The sequence below is a fragment of the Rhinopithecus roxellana genome, chromosome 1 (genome assembly GCF_007565055.1).
Source record: "Rhinopithecus roxellana isolate Shanxi Qingling chromosome 1, ASM756505v1, whole genome shotgun sequence".
In the NCBI taxonomy this organism is placed as follows: Eukaryota; Metazoa; Chordata; class Mammalia; order Primates; family Cercopithecidae; genus Rhinopithecus; species Rhinopithecus roxellana.
The window spans coordinates 43,873,794-43,896,981 of record NC_044549.1 but is presented as its reverse complement, the minus strand read 5'-3'; the positions used below and the strand labels follow the sequence as shown (position 1 = coordinate 43,896,981).

At 48.2% G+C, this 23,188-nt stretch overlaps 1 protein-coding gene across 7 annotated transcripts in view; it reads left to right on the top strand.

Annotated features, from left to right (window-relative positions):
* SEMA5B (semaphorin 5B) overlaps positions 1-23,188 on the top strand; it is a 119,754-nt gene that overhangs the window by 55,571 nt on the left and 40,995 nt on the right. For 5 of the 7 annotated variants that reach the window (XM_030942075.1, XM_030942083.1, XM_030942088.1 and 2 more), the window contains exon 2: positions 11,194-11,355. The exons of the other annotated variants lie outside the window; for them this stretch is intronic. The gene's annotated coding sequence lies outside the window, so the exon portion shown is untranslated. The remainder of the gene's footprint in view (positions 1-11,193; positions 11,356-23,188) is intronic. 7 annotated transcript variants of the gene reach the window in all.

Sequence of the window (23,188 nt, the reverse complement as noted above, 5' to 3'; positions counted from 1 at the left end):
GAACAGGGTGTGATCCAAGAACAATTTTTATTTTTAATTTTATTTGACTCAAATTTCGAGCGTGACTGGTCCAGGCTGAGTTTTGCACACACATAACTGGATGAGGGGAGAGATCTGGAGTGTGCCACATGCCAGGAAAAAGGGCTGGCATGCTTTACACACGGGCAGCAGAACCATTTGTGTTACCATGTGGCTTGGAGTTGCACTCATTTGGATACATCTTAAGTCACTGTACACTCTCCATAGCATTAGTTCCTGACTCCCAAAGGTGTGTTTCTGCTGCTTTCCTGGGAAGACAGGGGAGACCAGTGTTAGAGAGAGCTTTCACCAACTGCCAGCCTATTCCTTGTCACCACAGACAGTGGAGTAAAAGGGTTTAAGTTGCAGCAAGAGGAAAGCAAGTCAGGTAGTGGCAGAGCTTCCTATCTGGAGCAGTGAGGGACTCTTCTCAAAACTCTCCACGCTGGAGAAGTGACCCAGCCATGGTGGATCTATCAGCGGATCCATGTGGACAATAAGCATTTGTCGAGTGCTTGTTCCGCTCTCAGTGCACAAGTATCCCACCTTCACAAGTCTGTGAAGAAGTTGTTATGATTGCTATTGTTGTTGCTATCATTATTGCCCCTGTTTTAAAGAGAAGGGAGGCAGCAAGGCTCAAGGATGAAGAAGACGGTGCCTGTTGCTCCCACTGGGATTGTGTCTATTGACGAGTTCAGGAGTGACTGATATCAGGGCTTGAACCACAGTTTCCCACGCCAAGTCCATGCTCTTCTCACCATGCCCCACCTGCCTTCCAGAAAGCCTTGGGGAAGCCTTCTTGGGCAGAGGCCCACCAGCACCCATGCAGCAATAAGTGTGTGAACACCTTCCCCACTGGGCGTTCAGGAGCAGAGACTCACTTTCATTCATTCAATAGACATGGGCTGAGGATCCAGAGGTGAATAAGACCTTATTCTTGCTGGCTCTTGGCAGGCAGGCCTGTTAATATCTTTGCTTCATGGCCCACGATGGATTTGGAAAACATTTCCGATCAATTACCTGGAGCAGAATTATCACCTGCCACATCTCCCTTCTCAAGGCTGGCTGCTTTATGAGTGTCTACACTTTCAACCATGAGTGGGCACATTATCCATAGTCCCTTTGGCTGAGAGCAAAGATTCCTTGCCCTTTGTTCCACTATTCAGTCATTCTCTCATTCAACAAATAATTCAGTGTCTCTTATGTGACGGGTGCTGGGTTAGCAGCTAGGGATATAGCACTGAGCAAAACAGACATGGTTCCTGCCATGAGTTTGCAGGCATTAACCAGATAATTCTCCCATCCCACTCTGATGTATTCCCAAGGACTAAGGTGGTTTGTTCAGGAGTGACTTCCTCAGGCATGGCACTTCAGGGCACTGGGCTGCCTCAGGGTCAGCCCTCCTGTCTCCTGGGAACTACAGGCCCCTGGGTAGTGCTCCAGGACCAGGTCTTCATTGATCATTCCCTTTGGAAGGAGGCAAAGGACTCTCCCCTCTCCAAGCCTTCCGGCTCTTGACCCAGCGCTTCCTGTGAGTTGCCCCGATGGACACACTTAGAAGGGCCCCTAAAGGGAAGGCTATTCTGCTAAACCCCCAGAAAGAGGGCATATTTTGCAAAGAGGCCCAGTTTCTCTGTGCAGTTTGATGATTTGGGAAAAGCATGGGCACTGGAGTTAGGCTGATTTAGATTTCAGTCCCAGAATTGTCCTTCCTAGTTCTGCGACCTTGGGCAAGTCATGAACATCTCTGTGCCTTAGATCCTCAGCAGTAAAGTAGGGGCAATAATACCTACCTACCTTGCAGGAAAGCTATAATGATTAAACAAGATGTTCATGAAAGTTTCTGATGCATATTTGCTATTTAATAAATGTGTCTCACCCTTTCTTCGGACTTTTAACTTCTAAAGGACATGATTACCTCTTGAGTTGACACTTACCAAACAAAGCCTTGCCAATATTAAAAGGTAAGGAAGTGGGAAACTCTCCTATTCTATAGGTGCTGGGCTATAGCAGTGGTTCCCAAAGTGTGGCCCCTAGACTGTAAGCATCACCTGGGAACTTGCTAGAAATGCGAAATCTTGGGCTCCACCCTAGATCGACTGAATGAGAAACTCTGGGGCAGGGGCCCGACAATCGGTTGTAACAAGCCCTCCAGGCAATTCTGATGCACATTAGTGTGTGAACCGCGAGGCTGGAGACTGCAAACCAGTTGTCAGTGGGCCAGATTCTTTCACAGATGTGTTTTGTTTGGCCTCTGTCATCAGCTGGAGCTGAGGAGCAGCTCCCCCTGAGGAGTGATGGTGCCCTCCTGAAGGGGTTCACAGTCCTCGCTCTGCCACTCCCTTTTGTGTGACACCAGCTGGCCTCACTTGGCTGCCCACCTGCTGTGGGCATCCACATTTGCAGCCCAGGCTCTAGGTCAGGGGCAAGTGTGGTTTCTGAGCCCTAGAGAAGTAGTAGTTCTGCTTCAGCTGGTCCTGAACATCAGCCGAGACACGGAGTCACCCAGCTCTGCAGGAAATAGGAACAGGGTGGACAGCTTTCTAATTCCTGAAACCAGCAGCCAGGTCTTGCTGGTTGAGCTTCAGTATTTGGTTTGAAGTGTTGTGAGTTCCCAGCATATAACATACACCCACATTCAACTGTAAGTCCAAAAATACTTTCCACAGCCAAATAGAGACGATTCTTACATTCCCCACTACCTCAGATTATCTGCCTCGCTGCTCTCTGCCACCCCCGCTGTTGGCACAAACTAATGAGCAGTGACTTTCCCTGCGTCAGGGAACTTGGGAAAGCAGAAGGGGCCAGTGACTCCAGCACCCACAGCAGTGAGCGGGACACAGAGATATCAATGCAGGTGGGTGCCAGGAAGACTGGGGGAACCTAGGGGCTGTGATGTCCATGAGGTGGAGCAGAATGGGAGTGGAGCTGGGAGCTCTCATTGGAGACACTGGAATAGAGAATTATGATCAGAGGCCCTGGCAGTAGCAGGCATCCTGACCAGGAGAGAGAAAGAAAATGCATCCAGAACCCAGCACGATAGGACACAGGGAGGAAACTCTGGGCAGTGGAAGAAGAACTGGGCCGGACTCAGCTTTCGATACAGGGAATCAGGAGGAGACCTGATCCCTAAAGGGTGGCATCCCTTCTCTATGCCCCACAGCCAGGAGAGAGCACCAAGCCCCTTCACCTTCCTTCCTGGGGAGCCTCTCTCCAAAGCATCCCTGGAATGAGGCGGAAAGCAGGTTGACTAAGAGCATGGGCTTTGGCATCAAAGAGATCTGAGGGCAGATCCGGCTCTGCCACTTCTGGTGTGACTTTGGGCAAGCCGCCCAACCTCTCTGAGCCTCAGTTTCCTCACCTGAAAAAAGGCAGCAAAGCTTATTTTATAGCCATATGGTGAGGATAAAATGAGATCACATTTGAAAAACAATTAGCACACTGTCTGTCATAGAAAAAAGAACATGAGAAAGCTTAGATATAATTAAAATTATTCGAGCACAGAACCCATGTATTTTCACCAGAAGTCCTGGTATCTGGGATTTGACAAGTTGAGGATCATTGGTGAGAAAAATGGAGTCAGATGTAAGCATTGGCAAGTGAACAGAGGATAGAATGCTCAAAAGAGGGGTTCCCCAAAGAGAGAAAATGACCTGCCCCAAGACTTATGGCCCATAGCATTTATTAGGACCCTTGATGAATGTTGGGTCGTGTGGCAGAAAAGATGTAAGAATGTCCTGACAGCGATGGCCACCAGACACAGCTGAGGTCACCAAGAGATGTGGCTGGAGTAAAGCTGCCCTGGACTGAAGGAGGAACTGTCTTGCCTGGAGCCTGGAGGATGGACAGGATGACCTCAGATGCCCGCAGAGACATTATCAACCAACCATAGGAAGATCCAAACTGACCTGATTTCCACTGCCCTTCCATTTCTACTGGAAAGAAATGTATTTCCAGTAGTGTTGGGGTGGGCGTTGGAGTAGGGTACATAAGAGTGCAAACAGCTGCTTCTCCCACCCTTCCAATCTAAGAGGCACAGCACCTGTGGGCTGGACCCCCATCCTACCCTGCTACTAGGTCACCACCAAGGCCACCGTCCCTCACTCAGGTTCATTGCCTCTAGGGAGGCAAACCCTGAAAAAAGAGCCTGGGGTCGGGGATTCGCATCCATGCATTTCTGTCTCTGTGCACCTGTGTAAATGGTCCAGAGGAGAATAAAGCAGACCATAATTATCACAATTATAATAACAGGGGAGAGGCACAGATGCAGAAGTATAATCCAAATTAAACTGTGAAGGAGGTAGCTACATCACCTCTCAAGGCCCTTTTTACACTAATGCTCTGTGAGTCTCTGAGCCTAAACCTTCCTGGGGGCCCAATTCTGATAATGTGGTGACATGAAGACCAATTGACTTTTGGATTTACAGTTTTCTGGGAAAGCGTTGCTGAGCTTTGGAGAGGATCTGCACATTTTCTGGAGAGAAGTGGGTAGCCAGGGAGGTCAGGAGCGCATGGAGGATGCAGAAACACATGCTAGCTCTGGTCAAGGCTGCTGTCCTTCGGCGGGCTGAGGGCTGGGCCTGGTGCGTGGTCTCTCGTGCACATAGAGTGACAGGGCAGAGCCCTGGGCCAAAAGAGAAGTGTGAAGAGCTTAGTTTTGACACCAGCCTGCTTCTTTCCCTACCTCCTTCTCAGTCCTCCTCTGGGAAGGGCCTATCTCAGGCCAGGTTCCCTGGAAGAAGTAAAGCCTGAGTAGATTCTTGAGCAAGTGACCAACCAGGTAGTGCCCTCCAGAAGAACCAGGGTAGAGCAGAGGATGAGGCCAAGGCTACACAATCCCACGATCCCACGAGGAGCCCTGGAGCCTGAATAGCACCACAGAATCCGCTGCACCTGGAGACATGGGGGCTGGGCTTCTATACTCCTCTGTCAGCTGGTGACTGCCCAAGAGCCTTGGAATGGTGGTGAGGGTTGTAGTCTCCAGGAGTCTGCAGTGGGTGAAGGGCAGGCTTCTGGAGAGGGTTGCAGGTGTGAACCATTAACAGCCAATCTGGATGGGTGCACCCCCCCCATGTATGGGGCAGGCACCAACAGCACCTGCTACTCTTTCTCTCCTAAGAAATGTCATGTTAATTCAACTCAAGAAGATCCTTGCTTACTTCTGAAGATAGTTTCAAAGTCATGTGGGGGTAGTTAGGAGGAGGAATTCTAAGGTTCTTCACCACCCTAAAATCTACAGGATTACATTCAAAAGTGAATAATTGCTGGGATAATTCTTCCAAGACTTGTCGCTTTTAAAAGCTTATTATAATAAACATTCTTAAGGCTGGGTGCGGTGGCTTACGCCTGTAATCCCAGCACTTTGGGAGGCTGAGTCGGGCAGATCACCTGAGGTCGGGAGTTCAAGACCAGCCTGACCAACATGGAGAAACCCCGTCTCTACTAAAATTACAAAATTTAACCGGGCATGGTGGCGGGCACCTGTAATCCCAACTAGTTGGGAGGCTGAGGCAGGAGAGTCGCTTGAACCCAGGAGGCAGAGGCTGTGGTGAGCCAAGATGTTACCGTTGCATTCCAGCCTGGGCAACAAGAGAAAAACTCCATCTCAAATAATAATAATAACAATAAACATTCTTACAGTGAACGTCCACGCTGAGTTGGCACTCCCCTCACACAGAACTGTTGCTCTGAGTGGTGGTTTCTCTTAAGGTGACCCAGCTAGTCAATACGGTCCATGTCTAATGGTACAGTTTCAGGCAGTACTACAGACTTCTGGGACTATTCTTTTTAGGAGGGGCTCTTCTCTGAGCAACTCTTTAAGTCACAAACCTCTTTGCACCCTCCAAAGCATCAACTTCAAGTGAAAACATTTATCAACGGTCTTCAGTGTTCAAGACACTGGTAGGTCCTGGAGGCTGAAAAAGGAAGTGGTATCTGCCTCCCGGGATTTGCAGTCAAACCAAGAGCCATATTTGGAGCAAATGGGGAGGTTTGATTAAGTGCCAAATAAGAGGGTAGGTGGGCATCACAGGAAGTGGAGAGGAGGAGGGAACTTCTGAAGGGGAGAGGTGTTCCAGCATGGCCTTCTGAGAAGGGTCTGGAATCAGAGATTCAAGCTAGCTGCTGGAGAGTCCCTTTCTTCCAGCTGGTTGTCGCTGGGCCACCTGTGCCAAGAAGCGGCACATCCAGCCATTCATGTATTCACACAAACCCGTGTCGGCTGAGCTCCCACTGTCTGGCAGGCTGTGAGAGGACTCCCTCAGAGCTCCCATCTCATACAGCCGTGGCCCACTCTACTATCTGCTTTCCAGTTCCTAATCCTGGGTCCTGGGTCATCCAGATTGGGAGGCGCTCTGAGCAGCGTGTCTGCTCTTGACTTTACACCACTCTAATTAAACAAGTGGTCACTTACTTATCTCCTTAGAGAGAAGAGGTTTTAGGGTAGGGAATGTATCACTTATGAATGCTTTTGGATGCATGTAACAGAAAACACCACCTACAATAACTTTAAACATACAGATTTATTTAATCACTTCCCAAGAGGTTTCAGAAGGGGCAGCAGCTGCTGGTCTTTGCTCACTGGCTCAACAGCATCAAGGTATTCTGTTGCCCTCTTGGCTTGTCTTTTGTCTTATGGTTAAAACAGGGCTGCTGTAGCTCAAGACATCACATTCAAGTGCAAGGGAGGAAGGTGGAGAAAGGAAAGGGATTGGTGCCCATTGAGTCTACCTCTTACAAGGAAGACAAATGTCCTCCCAGAGCCTGTAGCAGACTTCTGCTTATTTCTCCTTGGTCAGACCTGGGCACCCATAGCTTCAAAAGAGGCTGAAGAAGCAAGTGTCTCGCCTGAGGCTGGAAACATTGCCACTCTGTGCAATGTGGGAGTTTATTATCAAAGACAATGGGGGAATGAATTTCAGGGAGGCAATCACGTTAGCCACAGAGAGCTGGTGACTTCCTTGTATAATCCCAGGCACTGAGCTCCTGCCCAATAAACTTCTGGACAGTCCCTACCACTGAAACGTCAAGCTGCTTCTTCCTAGCCTGTCCTTAGATGAACCTTGAGAACATTATGCTAAGTGAAGTAAGCCAGTCACAAAGCTACCCTACTGTCCTCTTCCCTCTAGCACATGGAATCAAACACCAGCCTCCTCGCCCTCCCTCCCTGACTCAGCCAGGAGGCTGTTCTCCTGGTTTCTGCTCAGTTTCACCCACTGTGGAGCCCCTCTGGGAAAGTTAAAGGGAGGGAGAATGAAAGAGGAGGGAGAGTGTTAATTAAACACCAGATGTTTAACTCTGTTAATTAATGGCTCTGTCACCCTGAGTGGCAGCAGCCTTCTCTTCTCTGTCTCCTTCACCCTCACTATTCTCTTTTTCTCTGGAGGGCCTTGAGTTTGAAGCTAAAGGACTCAACATTTGTTCAGTGGGGCCCTGAGACCAGCAAAGGGTGAAGGCAGAAAGCTGGCTAGGGCAACCCAGGAAGAGGGGGTTCCCTTGTCCAGGAGGGAGGCATGGACATGTTTGGCAGTAGGAATGGAAAGAAGGAACAGTGGGAGAGAGAGACCAAAGCCCAGAGGTCAAAGGAAGACATGTTTTGTTTGGTGCATGTAGGGATTTCAAAAAATGTAAGCGGTTGAAGCTTTTAAAAATGGGGAAAATGTCACATAAATCCAGATGTGCAGATCTTTAAAAATAGGCAGGTCTGGGCCTGTGTCCTCACACAGCAACAGTTAACTGGTGGAAAGTGGAGTGGGGTAGCTGGTAGCTGTCCTACCCAGACGAAGCGTGTGTCCTCCCATCCTCCTCTGCCTCCACCCCACATCCTTGGCTCATCTGTCACATGTCACCTGCCATCCCATCTGGGGTTGGGATCCACTGAGGTACAGGTGCCAGGACTCGACAATGGGTTGCCTGTAGGAGATGATAGAGAGGAGAGCCTGAGAATGCTGAAATGTGAGTCAGGATATTTGGGGAAATTGTAGGACCAATGACAGAAATGAGGAACGTGGGAGGAGCAGGTTAAGGGAGAAAAATGGCAAATTTATTTTGGGCAGGCTGCGGTAGTGATGCCTGGATGACATGGAGACGGAGGCGGCCTGGTGGTCTGGAGTCTGGAAGAGAAGGACTGGCAATCCGCAGAGCTGGTGGGGCAGGGGTGGAAGTGAAAGCCCTGGGGAGGGAGGGAGGGAGGGCAGCTGAGACCACCCAGTATTGCCTACAGTGAGAGAAGAGGGAATTGAGGATAGAACCTTTGAGAACCACACATTTGGGAGAAAGAACCAGAAAGAAGAGTTAGGGTCAACTGAGAGGGTGGAAAGAACCTGGACTGTGTAATGACAGAGAAGTAGAAACAGGGTTCAATATTTTTATGGCACTTTCCTCTGTATGATCTGTTTTGATGCCCAAGTGGTATTTCCAGAAAGCCAAGGGAGTCAGATGTTCTGCTCCTCCCGATTCCCCGTGTTCTCTGTCTCCCTTCTTATCTGCTACAGCTGGCTCCCCAGTGAGACACGAAATCAGCCACTTATATCAGCTTTTTAACCTCTTTCCGGCCTTTCAGATTCTTAGCTCTAATAACATTGGAATAAAATCAGCCACTTATATCACAGCTTTTTCTTTTCTTTTCTTTTCTCTTTTTGACTCAGAGACTCACTCTGTTTTCCAGGCTGGAGTGCAATGGAATGATCTTGGCTCACTACAGCCTCTGCCTCCTAGGTTCAAGTGATTCTCCTCCTCAGCCTCCCAAGTAGCTGGGATTACAAGTGCCCACCACCGTGCCCAGCTGATTTTTGTATTTTTAGTAGAGACAGGGTTTCGCCATGTTGGCCAGGCTGATCTCAAACTCCTGACCTCGTGATCCGCCCACCTTGGCCTCCCAAAGTGCTGGGATTACAGGCGTGAGCCACTATGCCTGGCCCTATATCACAGCCTTTTAGCCTCTTTCAGGCTGTTCAGATTCTTTTTTTTCTTTTTTGAGGCAAAGTCTCATTCTGTCACCCAGGCTAGAGTACAGTGGCGTGACCTGGGCTCACTGCAACCTCCGCTTCCTGGGTTCAAGTGATTCTCCTGCCTCAGTCTCCCAAGTAGCTGGGATTACAGGCACAGGCCACCACACCTGGTAATTTTTTTGTGTTTTTAGTAGAGATGAGGTTTCACCATGTTGGTCAGGCTGGTCTCGAACTCCTGACCTCAAGTGATCTGCCCACCTCGGCCTTCCAAAGTGCTGGGATTACAGGCGTGAGCCACAGCACCCGGCCAGTTCGGATTCTTATCTCTAATAACTTTAGAAAGAAAGGCTTGGTCTCTAATTGAAAGTTTCATTAGCATCCCAGAAATGACCCGCTAGGTAAGCAATGGCCCCTGGTGCTGTCTGCTCATCTCCTTGAGCACGTAGGAGGGACGCAGCTTCTGTGACCAACACAGACACACACACGACTCTTTGCCACCCTGAAAAGTCTCTGCTGTCTGTGAGTGGCTAAAAGAACGGGGCTTTGGAGTCAGAGTGCCCTTGGGTCAGACCTGACCTGCAGCCACCCATTGTGACTTTTCCCTTACCTCTCTAGCCTTGGTTTATACATGTGTGAAATGAGAGTAAGGGTGATGTGTGCATTAAATAGGATAATTTTCATGGGGGGGTCAGGGGGTTGAGGAAGCTGGGGCAGAGTCTGAGCCCATCACCCCAGTCTGTGGTTCTTTCTGTCTCCCTCTGACACCACCAGCACAGAAAGCAAGGCAGCAAATGTTACTGGTCTCACTTCATTTCCATAGATTTACAAGCATCCCTTTATGTGTTACTGAAAAATTGGGTGTAAATCCTATTTTAAGAACACAGTGGAACTCATTACTTAAAGAACACTTTGGAAAATCCTTTTGGGAAGTGAATAATAATCACCTTGTGTGCTGGTGTTGATGAATTTCTTTTTGTTGGAGTGCAGTTCACCTGGAAGGTCTTCCCGCAATCTCCCTCTTTCCATTTTATGGCGTCCTCTTTCTCATGGGACAGACCCTGTTCCCTTTTCCTGTGCCTGTCATTTCCACATCTCTGCTCCTCCCTCTTCCCCGCCCCCCGGGCCTGCATGTCCGGCTTCCTGATGTTCCTCCAGGAGTAGCTCCTTCTTCCCTGAGACCATGTGACCATGACTTGCTGGGATCCATTTACTGGCTGCTACTCCTTCTTCAGAAATTCAGTCGCAGATGAGTCTCTGGATGCCATAAAGTGTTTGTCATATGGGAATGACTGAGCGGGAGTCCCTAGGGTGGCTGTGGCAGGCAGATTAATGGCTCACCAAAGATTTCCATGTCCTAATCCCTAGAACCTGTGAATATGGTGCCTTACGAGGCAAAAGGGAATTTGCAGATGTGATTCAGTCAAGGACCTTGAGGTAGGGAGATTATCCTGGATGATCTAGATGGGCCCAATGTAATCACATGGATCCTTAAAAGTAGAGAACCTTGCCCAGCTGTGGTCCACAGGAGAGGTAACAGTGGAAGAAAGGTTAGAGATTGCAATGTGGCTGGCTTTAACTGTGAAATGTGGGCAGCCTCTAGAAGCTGGGAAAGGCAAAGAAATGGATTCTCCCCCAGAGCCTCCATTGAGGAATGCAGTCCTGCTAATGCCTTGATTTTTAGCCCATTGAGACCCATGTTGGACTTCTAACCTATAGAAGCATAAGATAATACATGTGTGTTTTAGGCCCAGCGTGGTGGCTCATGCTTGTAGTCTCTTTGGAGAGAGAGAAGCCGGAGGACACTTTGGGAGGCTGAGGCAGGAACATCACTTGAAGCCAGAAGTTCAAGACCAGCCTGGGCAACATAGTGAGATCATCTCTACAAAAAAATCTAAAAATTAGCTAGGTATGGTGGTGCAGACTGTTGTCCCAGCTCCTTAGGTGGCTGAGGCAGGAGGATCTTTTGAGCCCAGGAGGTCCAGGCTGCAATGAGCTGTGATCGTGTCACTGCTCTACAACCTGGGCAGCAGAGCCAGACCCTGTCTCAAAAAAAAAAAAAAAAAGTTTGTTTCAAGCCACTAGTGTGGCGATTTGTTAAAGCAGCACCAAGAAAAAAACACAGCAGCAACCATGTGGTCCCAGGGGCAGTCTGGCCTCATATCTGACCTCATCTCTTTTGCCTAGTTCATCATGTATCCATGACTCACCCAAAATTCTCCCCCTTCAGTGAGTGGTTCCAGCTGGTGCCTGGCCTGCGTCTCTTGGATGCCCTGAGGCTTCACTCCGTCTCCTGTTGCCCATCACCTCGTCCCTGGGCCACCTGATACCCCAGCCCAACAGCTAAGGTGTGGATGGACAGTAGGGGGCTGGCTTCTCTCACTGGTCAGGGGTAAGTGTGCCCAGGGGAGTGTAAGGGGGCTGCAGCAGGTACCAGACTGAGGGGAGAGTAGGGAGAAGACTCCCTCATCTAGGGTATCATCAGCATACCTCCTAAGACCTCAGTCCACTGTGTTTGAGGAGCTCTTCCTTTTTAAAAATTATGGTAGCATATATAACATGAAATTGGCCATTTAACTTTTCTTAAGTCCATGGTTCAGTAGTATCATGTACACTCACATGGTTATGCAGCCATCACCACCCTCCATCTCCAGAATGCTTCATCTTGCAAAACTGAAACTCTACACCTGTTAAACAATAACTCCGGCTTCCTTCTGCCCCAGGCAAGCACCAGTCTACTTTCTATCTCTATGGATTTGACTATTCTAGGTACCTCATATAAATGGAATCAAGCAGTGTTTATATTTTTGTGACTGGCTTACTTCGCTTAACATAATGTCCCCGAGAGCCATCCATGTTGTAGCATGTATCACAACTTCCTCCTTTTGTAAGGCTGAATAATATTCCATTGTATATATCTTGCACATTTCATGTATCCATTTATCTGTTGATGGACACTTGGGTTACTTCCACCTTTTAGCTATTGTAAACAATACTACTATGAACATGTGTAGGAATATTTCTTCAATATCCTACTTCTGATTCTTGTGGGTATATACCCAGAAGTGGAGTTGCTGGATCATATGGTAATTCTATGTTTAACTTTTTGAAGAACCGCCAGACTGCTTTACATAGCGGCTGCACCATTTTACATTCCCACCAACCCATTTTAACCATTTTCAAGTTATGCGGTTCAGTGTCATTAAGTATTCACACCGTCCTGTAACCATCACTACCATCCATCTCTGTAGGAGCTCTTTGAATTACAGAGAACTAACTCTCTGGATGTGAGGAACGTTACTGCAGAAAGTGAGTAGAAATGGGCCCTCCCCACAAAGGTTTATGCTGAGCAACTGAATTTATGCTGGAAATCCCAAGAAAATCCAGGCCTTTAGTTGGATTTGCTGCCTGTTTTTGAGCTGTGGGCATGTTTTCAAATGCAGTTTTCATTTTATGCCGCAACTGAGTATCTGATAGTGAAATGTTTCCACGGAGAGAGCCTGCCCATGGGGAGGAGGAAAAGGAGGCTGCTCTAATGAATAGATAAGCTTGATTTGCGTCTGGCGACATCCTTAGCATTTAATTTCAGCAATTAAAGTAGGCAAGTCTCCTTTGTTTTCTTTTTCCTTGCAAAAACAATAAAACATTACAGAATGTTTGGTAAATAAGAAACAAAATCCTAGTCATCATATTACCTTAGTGAAACCACCACCACCATTCGTAATGCTAATCTGTGCAAGGCATGAACCAAACATGCTATTTATTCACCTTATTTCGTTTAAGTCACACTGCTACTCTATGAGGCAAGGGCCTGGTTCTCCCCGATGATTGCACGCTCTCAGCGCATGCTTTTGGTCCATCTTCCTCCACATGACTGTCTTCTACACAATTGCCCTCATGATGTTCACACTTTGTTTTCCCAAGTGATGTAAACATTCTTGTTGTATTCTTGTTTTCAGTTCCTACCATGTGTTGACTTACTCTGTTCATAGGAGCAAGACTAGTCTCTATGACCACAAATACAGAAGATTATAGACCATGTTTAAGAGGTTTTCGCCATCTGCAAACATTCCCTGGAGTGGCCTGGCCTCTACCCACATTGCTATGTCAAATAATGTCATTCTAAATGGCTGAGTCCTGTGTGGTGTGCTGGCATTGAGTAAGGGGCAGACTCCTGAGCCCGACTGCCTGGGTTTGAATCCAGCTTTTACAAGTTTGACCTCATGCAAGTTACTTTTTACTGGTCTGTGCTTCAGTTTTCCCATCCATGAAATGGGGATGATTATAATACCTGCCTCACAGAGTTATTATTTGGATTAAGTGGCATAATATAAAGAGCATAGAACACTTCTGGGTACATAATAACATGGTTATTATTGTTGTCACTGTTACTTGATCCTGCTATTACTTAGTCTCTGCTGTGAGCTCCCTGCCCAATCTTGCTCTCTCCTCCCATCCTCAGTTTCTTCATCTGTAAAGTACCGTGTTGAACCATGTGATCTGTGTCACAGTCCTTCTTGTTAAACTTTCGGTCATGACCTTGTTCGTTTTATCTTCCCCACTGCAGCTGGAGGGATGTAGGTGGGACTGCAGGGAGGACTGCCGGAACACTCATGACACACACGCGTGACTTGGAGGTTTCTAGGAATATATGGAGGAGAGAAGAACTCAGCCCAGATTGCAGAAAGCAGAGGCAGGGGATGAACTTGCCACTGGGAGAGGGCAAGGGAGTTGGGGTAGGAGAGGCTCCCCATACCCTCACCCCCCAGATTTTAGAGCTGAAAAGTGCTAGGAAGGCTTTCTTCCCCCTACCCCTCCCTGCTCTGGTCCAAACCTTCCCTCTGGGCCCCAGTCCCCCAGATGGTCTAAAAGGGAAGAAAAGAGGAAAATCCGTATCCAATCTGCTCTATTCAGAGCAATGGGAAGGCATCTGCATCTCAATCTTATCTTTGTGCTGAGTTGGGCTAAGCTTGGCCCCCCAAGTGGTGAGTGATGGGTGGGTGGGAAGATGCCTTCATCGCCCCCACGGAGAAGCCCACTGCTGGGCCACCATATTTGGTGGCCGTGGGCAGGGGCAGGAGAGGGCTGTCTCCACAATGCCTTTCCCCCCCTGCCAAACTGCAGACAGTACACATTCTTCCCTGCTCTTGGTTTCCCCTCTATTTCCTCTTCTTTTATTTTCCTTCTCTTTTTCTCCCCCTTTCCCAGGCAGGCAGCCAAGTGGAGACTTTGAATGGAGGCGAGGATGGAGGGGACCCTGGAAAGAGGACCGGCCTGAATCCCCTTCCCCAAAGATCCTCATGTACTGAGCTGGAGGTGGGGAGTAAAGGAAGCATCGCCTTCCTTCCCACCCACCCTGGCCCCTGGCTGTCAGGCCTGGGCTGGGGGAAGCTGCCAGGTGGCTGTCATCACGCTGGGCTTGGGTCTCCAGACTCTGCCCTGTCCATCTGGAACCTCTAGAATTTCTCTGGAGCCATTCAGGACTGGGAAAACCTGCCTCCCACAGCCCAAACTCACAGGAGGCTGGTGTGCAGCAGGAAGTCAGCTTAATAATTTATAGCCAGAAAGCACTCTCCCTAGTAAGGAAGCCAACTCAGAAAACCAAATTAAACTGGGAGGGCTGCTTGGAGAGCGTGTGGAGCCAGGGCTGTGGAATGCAACGATAGGGCTGGGGCCAGTTTGTCCTCCAGGGAGGATGGTGAGTGTAGCAGCCTAGGGTGTGGGCTTGTGTAGCAGACAGTCTTGGATTCAAATCCCAGCTTCCCTGGCAGTGGCAGGGGGACGTTGGGCAAGTGCCTCAGCTTCGAGAATGATGCTTATGTGGGCACCTCTCGGCCTTCTTGCAAAGCTGCTGTGAGATCCTGCAAGGGAAAGAGCGTACTTAGCACAGTGCCTAGGATGCTGTCAATATGCTCCAGGCACTTGTACTCAAGCCCTCATCTTTTAGGGTTGTAAGTCATCTTTTTCTTCCTGATGACACCCTTTCATGGTTTTTTTTCACTAAAAAGAAAAGAGGTCTGAGGTTACCCTGGAGAGGACCTCCTTGTCGGCCACAGTATGGGTGGCCGTGCTGCTCCTGCCTGGGTGCAGCTCTGTGGGCCACACGGCTTCCAACCTGGTTCCTCATTCTCCTGCTTCTGTCTGGAGCCAAGCACCGCAGTTGGATTGGGGAATTCTCCACAAGGGTGCAAATGGGGCTGAGATCTAGCTGCATTCTGGGTGCAAGACCAGCTTCCCAATGTCTAGAGTTGCCCTGCTGACAAGTGGCCTACTCTAATTCACCTGTCCCCTTGCTCACTGCCACCAAACTTCCCAAAGCATGCACGGATCCGACCACATCTTTGTACTGTCCCAAACTATCCACAAGTCCTCCTCTTCAGCAGCAGGAGACCTCCTGAATCTTTAGGTTTGTGCTCAAGTCTCACTGTGATTTGGCCTCGGTCGTCCTTTCCAGACTCATCTCCCTCTCTGCCTCCCTCCACCAGCTTCTCCAGATTGTCCAAGGATAGGCCAGGGCCAAGTCTTTCCCCTGCTGTGCCCTCTGGAATGCTCTTCGCCCCTGGTGGCTGGGGAAGCTCCACCCTTGTTCTCTGCAAGAGAGTTCCGCTTTCTACACGAGGCCTCTTAGACGCCCTCCTGACTGCAGCCCGTCACCCACTTTCCCAGGGCGTCTTTTCCCTTTTAGGGTACTCTCATCGGCTGCTTCCCGCTGCTCTACCCATGCATCCATCTTGCTGGACCCTGCAGGAGAGCCGGGCCTGATGCAACCTCCTGATGAATGGAATGATCCCAGTGTGGCAACTCAGCTGCTACCCACCCCAGAGTGGTCTGGGCAGTCCCCTCTCTGAAAACGGGGGAGGGTTCAGTTGTGCAGGGGGCGCCTGTTAGGAGGCCAGTTTGGGCTCTGCGGGGAATTCAGCTCTGATACTCACTCTCTTCGCCTCTGTCTCCGTCGTCCTTTGCCCCCTAGCAGAGGGCACAGGTCGCTCTGCAGCTGTGGGCCTCCTGATTGCTCTGGCCTTGGCTCCTGCCTCCACTTCTCTGCGCTCCTTCACTGTCACTCGCCAATTTCACCCCCTCCCCCTGTTTCAGCAAACCCTCTTCCTAATCTCTGTGCTGGGAAAATGAGCCCAGAAGAAGTCCCATACAAGGCGGGGAGGCCTCAGGGGGTATGTGCGTAGGCGTGCATTCTCTCATACACATACACGTGCGTTCACACGCCTCCAGGCACCATTAGAGTGACCCCAAACCCAGGACCCACAGAGAACTGGGACAGCAGCATGAGAGAAGGCAAGAGGAGCTCTGGCCAAAGATTTGGGAAAATGCTTTCTTTGCTGCTGAAGATTTCCCAAAATAGCGGGAGTCAGCTGGTGCTGCATCTCCCCTCCCCCTCTCCTAGAGCACTCTGCCCTAGCTCCAGTGCCAAACAGGCCTGAGGCAGGGCAAGGCACAGGCCTTCTGTGCCCCCTTCTCCATCCAGACTCTGGGCCACGGGTCGCTGTCTCTGCTCACTGGAGACATGTCTCCTCTCCTCTTTTAGACGGTAAGCTCCTTGAAGGCAAGGACCATGCTTTTGTCTTGTGAACCTCCCTCCTCCCCACTTTCTCATCTATACAGGGCCCAGCACATAACAGGTGTTCAGTAAATCCTCAGTGAAGTATTGTATAAATGAATGAACAGATACTTAGGTAACTAGTGGAATATGTTTTACATATACTAGTAAACTAATATGAATTGGATTTCATAAAGAGCCTACTCGGTACCAGACTTAGTTCTGGGTGTATCAAAGCATTCTCTCTAAGCAAGAAGCTATTAACCTTATTTCACAGGTGATGAAACCAAGGTTTGCAACCAGGTAGGGCAGCCTCCCAAGCTCAGGGCTTTCTATGCTACTATACAACCCCCAGGATAATTGGATTGGCTATGCACTGCTGGTGGGAAATTCTGGAACTATTTTAACATCAAATCAGACAGATGTGTTAGAAATAGAAGTTTCTGTTTGTCTTGGGAGTATTTGGTTGTATGTATGAGAAACCAAACTGTATGGGATATGAATTATATTTAGTTAATATAATTGAGATGTGAAAAGCAAGGACTTAAACTAGTTAGGAGTGTATTATTTGCTAATAATAATAAAAATAATAATAATAGCACTTATACAATGCCTACTTTGTGGCAGATGCTATTCTAGGCCTGTTAGACAAAAATAACTTATTTCATCTCCACAACAGCTGTGAGCTGGGTGTTATTATTCTCCCCATTTTGCAGAGAAGGAAACAAGAGACATAGCAAGCATAGGAAAGGAGTCTGGAGGTAGACAGAACGGAGTTGGTTCCATCTTCAACATCCCAGGTTCCACCTACCTCAGCATATGGCTAAAGGTCACGTCCTTTGTTTTTTTAGAGACAGGGTCTAAAAAAAAAAAAAGAAAAAGAGGAAGAGAAGATGACCACTCAGGTAGGCTCCACACCCATAATCCCAGCACTTTAGGAGGTCAAGGTGATAGGATAGCTTGAGTCCAGGAGTTTGAGACCAGCCAGAGCAACATAGTGGACTCTGTTTCTACAAAAAAATTAAAAATTTAAAAAATTTAAAAAATTGCCAGGCCTGGTGGTATGTGCCTGTAGTCCCAGCTACTCTGGAGGCTAAGGAGGGAGGATTGCTTGAGCCTGAGAGGTTGAGGCTGCAGTGAGCTGTGATCATTCCACTGCACTCCAGCCTAGGTGGCAAAGTGAGACCCTGTCTCCAAAAAAAAAATGACCACCCCATAGGGTCCATATTTATCTGTTCCAGTTTCCTCTACAAAGACTGACCTGACCTGCTTTGCCATCCTTAGCATATGGCTAAAGGTCACTTACCAGCTGCAGATGGCTACTGTGGCACCATTCCTCCTATCTGCCGACCACTCTGGAAAAAGGGAAGCCCTCTTAGAACACATCCCTCTAAGCCCCACTGACAACCTCCTCATGCATCTCATGGGCCACCTCTGCCTGAAAGACTAGGGAAAGTTTTGAGCAGGGCAGGTTGCCTCCTGCTGTCATGAAGCCTAGGCTCCTTTAGAAAGGAGGAAGGCGAGGACAGACTTAGGAGGCAACGCCTGTCCGCAACTCCTAGTCTGATACAACTCCAATGGGATTAAGTAGAAACGGGAAATTGTATTACAAGGATCTGGGAATGGGGGTGGCGCATGGAAGTAGAACATACTTAAACCTCAGGAAAGGGCTGGAACTGGGAACTGGAAAGCTGTCAGCACGCCTCTGTCTCCTGTCACTTGTCTTTGCCTTCAGATTGTCCTCAGCTCACATGGCAGGTAGCAGATAACCACCCCACAGTGGGCACAGAGGCTCATGCCTATAATCCCAGCATTTTGGGAGGCTGAGGGATTACTTGAGGCCAGCAGTTTGAGGTTACAGTGAGCTGTGGTCATGCCGCTGCATTCCACCCTGGTTGAAAGCAGAGCGATATCCCGTCTCATTAAAAAAACAAAAAACAAACCAAACAAACAAAAAACAGAAGAATATGACCAGGGCCCACATTTACATATTCCAGTTTCCTCTACAAAGACTGACTTGACCTTGGGGGTTCACACACCCACATTGCTGTGGGAGAGACCTGATTGTTTGTTCTGATCACATGACCATCCTGGTACAAGCAGCTATGGCTGGAATGGGGACCCCATGGTACATATGAGGCTGCTGGAGCCTACCCCTTTGACCACAAATGGAGGGGAGATGATTGCCATAGATGGGTAATTCTTGGGAGTTGGGAAGTCACCTCCCAAGTCTAGAACTTGCCTCGAAAAGTCAGACCCCAAACATTTCCAGTGATATGGGAACCGACCACTCTTCTTTTTTCAGTATGATACCTGCAGTTGTGCTGAAATTTGCAAAGCTGCAGGCATAGACTCCTTGCTCTTGCCTCACCTGAAGGGAAGGTAACTGAGTAGAGGAGATCCCAGATCTAGGCCCTGCTCCGTCCCTTCCCCACCCATTGTATCCTGTCCTTCCCTTCTCTCCTGAAACAGCAGATAGACGTGCTGTGCTGGGCCCCAGGTGGACACAGTAATATTAATCTGCAATTACTGATTCAAGAGGGACTTGGAGGACTTATTTACATAAGAATGGAACTTCTGCTGCAGAACTTAGGTACCTTAAGTCCTAGGGTTCAGGGTAGGAGAAGGGGCCCAGGATATGCTTCTAATTCCGGCCCCTGGAGCTTGGGATCTGGCTACATAGAGGGCCAGGCCTGGGGCTCTGAAGATGGTGGTCAGACCTGGGGTGGTCAGAACAGGCAGAGAGGCCTGGGAAGGGAGCACAGGTCAGCGGGAGGGTGGGAAATAGTGAGGGGAGAGGAGGGCAATTGTCCCGGCACCTTGGATGTTCTTAGGGGTGGACAGGAGAAAAGCCCCAGCTAAGGGCTAAAAAGCTGCTATTTGCATATGCATTGAGTATCCCTAATGAGGTGTTCTATCAGTCAGGGTCCCCCCAGGAAACAGATGACACACTCACTTGGGGTAATGCGAGGGCAGTTTAATAAAGCAACTGTTTACAAAGGTGTAGGCAGGGGGTTTGGGAACCATATGGGATAACTCCCTGTGCAGTACCCAGGGTCTGGTAAGCAAGGAGGTGGCACCACCCCTAGTTCTGAAGGGAGGACAGAGGGAGCGATTTCCTTCTGAAGCCTGGAAGCAGGGGAGCTCTGGTCTGTCGAGGGATGCAGCTGTGCTCACTCTACTGCCTTCTCCTCCCTCTGTTGGCCAAACCCAAGCAGGGCCTTCTTGGATGCAGTTCTCCCACATCCGTCTACCTCCCAGGCGCAGAGCAGGGAGGAGGTGCAGGCAGAGGGCATCCAGCATAAGTGTCAGAGGGCAAAAGGAAATGCTCCAGTCCCTGTTCCTCTCTCCCCAGAGCACTAGAATAACTCATGCTAGTTGATCACTGTCTGCCAGGTACTGCTCTAGGCCTTTTAAAGGTAATAACCCCTTTCATCCTCACAACTGCTAAAGAAGTTGATATTGTTATTATCATCCCCAGTCTGGAGAAACTAAGGCAGAGAGAGTGTTTTTCCCAGAGTCACACAGCTAGCAAGGAGGAGGGCTAGGACTGGGCCTCAGGTTGTCTTGCTCCAGAGATTTGGCCTTGCCCTTTGAATACCTCTTCCCCAGTCCTGCGGCTTGTTTGAGGGGCCAGGGGTCAATGCCAGGAAAATGGGTTGGTGGTCTCCAAGGATGGGCAGCAGAGCTAAACCCCATGCCACAGGACGGACCCAGGCTAGCACTTAGGAAAAACTCCATGTGAGTGACAGTGAAAAATCACTTCAGGGAGTAAAGTAGGTTTGGAGCAAATCTCCCTCCCAGAGGGTCTCTCCTAAGAGGAATGGTCAGGTTCTTCTGGGGAGGAGTTAAGTATGAACGAGTTTGAGCCTGAGGATAAGGGGATCAAAAAGGTGCTGTGGGTCCTAATTCCCTGTGGGGTGCAGACCAGGGAGGGAGTCGGGGGAGAAGGGGCCAGTTGGGTTCACTGGCTTCATCCTGTTATTTCCTTGGAGGTATGCAACCATTCAGTGATGGGTATTATTCCATTTCACACACATGTGAAGAAACGTAGGCAGGAAAAAAGTAATCCTACTGTGATTTTCCAGACCTGGAGTAAGGTAGTGCAGTAGGAAGGGAAGAGAGAGGAAGGGTTGGGGCAAACGTCTTGGAGCAGGAAGGAGCCCCAGCCCTCTAGTCCTCCAGTTTCGAACCTGGGAGCTGCTCATCAGAATCACCTGGGAATTCCATACCTGCCAGCCCAGGACTCTGCTCCCTCAGGGGGACGATTCTAATTCACCCCAGCTCCTGGTCAGGGATCTCCAATCTAGTTCAACCTTTCATTTCATTGCTGAAGAAAGTGACACCAAGGAGTTCACTCTGGGTTAGAGACTTTTGAGAGACGTAGGGTCAGCGGGGCTTGGTGACATGTTGGATGGACTAGGGAAGGAGAGAGGAGGTGGAAGGGACTCAGATGCGACAAGTCAGACAAATGTTAGGGTTTTCCAGGAGTTTTAGTGAACCTAAATTAGTTTTTTTAAAGTTTCTTAAATCTAAAAACTTTATTGAGTGGCCAATATGTTTACCTGGTCACAAATGAAAATAATATAAAAAGGTATTTACTGAGAAGCCTTGATTCCCATTTTGCTACTTAAAGATAACCTACTAAAATTAGTTTTGGTTTATTTTTCTAGTGTATAGCAATGCTATTATAAACATATATAAATACATATGTTCTTATTTTTACCCTCTTATTTTCACAAAAGGTACCATGCTATTAAGCTGTTCTGCACCTTGCTTTTTTCACTTTTTTGATATGGATATTCTTCCATATCAAAGCCTAGAGGAAGCCTGGCAGCAGAACAAGACGACCCCTCCACTTAAAACAGAGCATGCCCCTCTAGCCATGCATGATGGTGCATGCCTGTGGTCCCAACCACTAGGGAGGCTGAGCTGGGAGGATCGCTTGAGCCCAGGAGGTCAAGACTGCAGTGAGCCATGATAGTGCCACTGCATTCCAACCTGGGCGACAGAGCAAGATCCTGTCTCTCTAAAAATTAAGTAAAATAAATAGAGAAAATCTTCATACTTTTTAACAGCTGCATAATATTCCATTGTGAAGATACACCCTAGTTTATTTGAGCAATCTCCTGTGTCTGAATATTTGGTTGTTTCCTGCCTTTCTGTTCTTTCAAAAGATGGCACAATGAACAATCTCATACGTAAGTCACTTTACACATGTGCAGGTGCCTCTGTGGTCTGTTTTTGCCCTCAACTATCTGTGAAGAGGCGGGTTTGATTTTTCAATTTATAAGCTGTCACAGATGGATACTTACATAAAATTCAATAAAAGTGAATTACTAGAGAAATGAATTGAAATAAAACATGCAATATACAAGCCTGAATATTTTGTTATTAGATTCAATACACATAAAACTACTCTGCCAAATTATTGTAAAGATTTTTAAGCACTGACTCTCAGATCTCTGCATTTCTGTGACCGTGGAGTTGTTCCAGTGTGTGAATCGACACTGGTTTGTGGAACACACTTCAAGGAGCACGAGTGTAGAAACAAAGAATTACGTTGCTAGGTCAAGGGGTAAATACATGGGTAGTTTTGCCAGATATTGCCAGGATCACCTCACAGGGATTTGCCATCTTGCACACCCCAACCCCCACAGCAGTATATGGTAGTGGCCCTCTCCTCACTGCTTCACGGAAAGACTGCAGCATCTAACTTGAATTTTTGCTAAACTGATAGATGAGAAGTGGTATCTCAGTCTATGTTTTAACTTGTGTTGCTCTTATTATGAGTGAGGATAATTGTCATTCATATTTTAAGCTCCTGTTTATATTTATATTCTTTGCCTATTTTTCTACTGGATTGTTAGTCTTTTCCTTCCTGATTCCTAGAAGTTCTATAATCGCTCGATGAATTCATCTTGCTCGCTGTCCAGAAAAGCTGATGCATTGAGAACAGCGGGTTTTTGCAATAGAGAAAGAACTTAATAGATGCAAAGCCAGCTAAGCAGAAGGAGCGGAGTTTATCATTATTCAAAGCAGCCTCCCCCAAAATTCAGGTTAAGGCTTTTAAAGGATAGTTTGGGAAGCAGTGGGGCTAGGGAGTGGAGAGTACTGATTGGTTAGGTCGTGGATGAAATCATAGGGAGTTGAAGCCTGTCTTCTTGTGCTGAGTTTAGTTCCTGGGTAGGGGGGCCACAAGGTCAGATGAACCAGTTTATCAGTCTGGATGGCACCAGCAGATCCAATAGAATACAGGGTCTGAAAAAATACCTAGAACACCAATCTCAGGTTTTACAATAATGTTATCTATAGGAGCAATTATTAATCTTGTGACATCTGGCTGAATGACTCCTGAGCCATATTGTCTTATCCTGTGGCTAATTTGTTAGTATTACAAAGGAGGTGTGATCACCAAGCAAGGAGGGGGTTTGCTTTGGGAAGGGGTTGTAATCTTCTCTGCTTCAAAGTTAAACTGTAAACTAAATTCCTTCCACAGTTAGCTTGGCCTAGGCCTAGGAATGAGCAAGGGCAACTTGCAGGCTAGAAGCAAGATGAAGTCTGTTAGGTCAGATTTCCTGCACTGTCATACTTTCTGCAAAGGCAGTTTCAGTTTTTTATATATTAGGAATATTAGTCTGTTGTTTGTGATACGAATTGCAAACATTTTTCT